Raw genomic sequence first — 217 nt, forward strand, 5'->3', positions numbered from 1 at the left:
GGATGCGCTCCAGCCATGAAAACCACCCGGGCCCGCTTTGCGCTATGGGGCACAGACAGCACCGGGGAGAGGAGGGCAGACCACGGAGAGGCGGGCAGGCGAGCCAGGTGCCACAGGTTAATTGATGCAAAGCAATTAACGGGCTAACCGCTCTCCCCAGGCTCCTCAGCAGATGCCCTCCGCCCCCAGGCCGGCTCGGGCCCGGCCGGGCCCTCGC

The sequence above is a fragment of the Phaethon lepturus genome, unplaced genomic scaffold, assembly GCF_000687285.1.
Source record: "Phaethon lepturus isolate BGI_N335 unplaced genomic scaffold, ASM68728v1 scaffold26638, whole genome shotgun sequence".
NCBI classification, from domain to species: Eukaryota; Metazoa; Chordata; class Aves; order Phaethontiformes; family Phaethontidae; genus Phaethon; species Phaethon lepturus.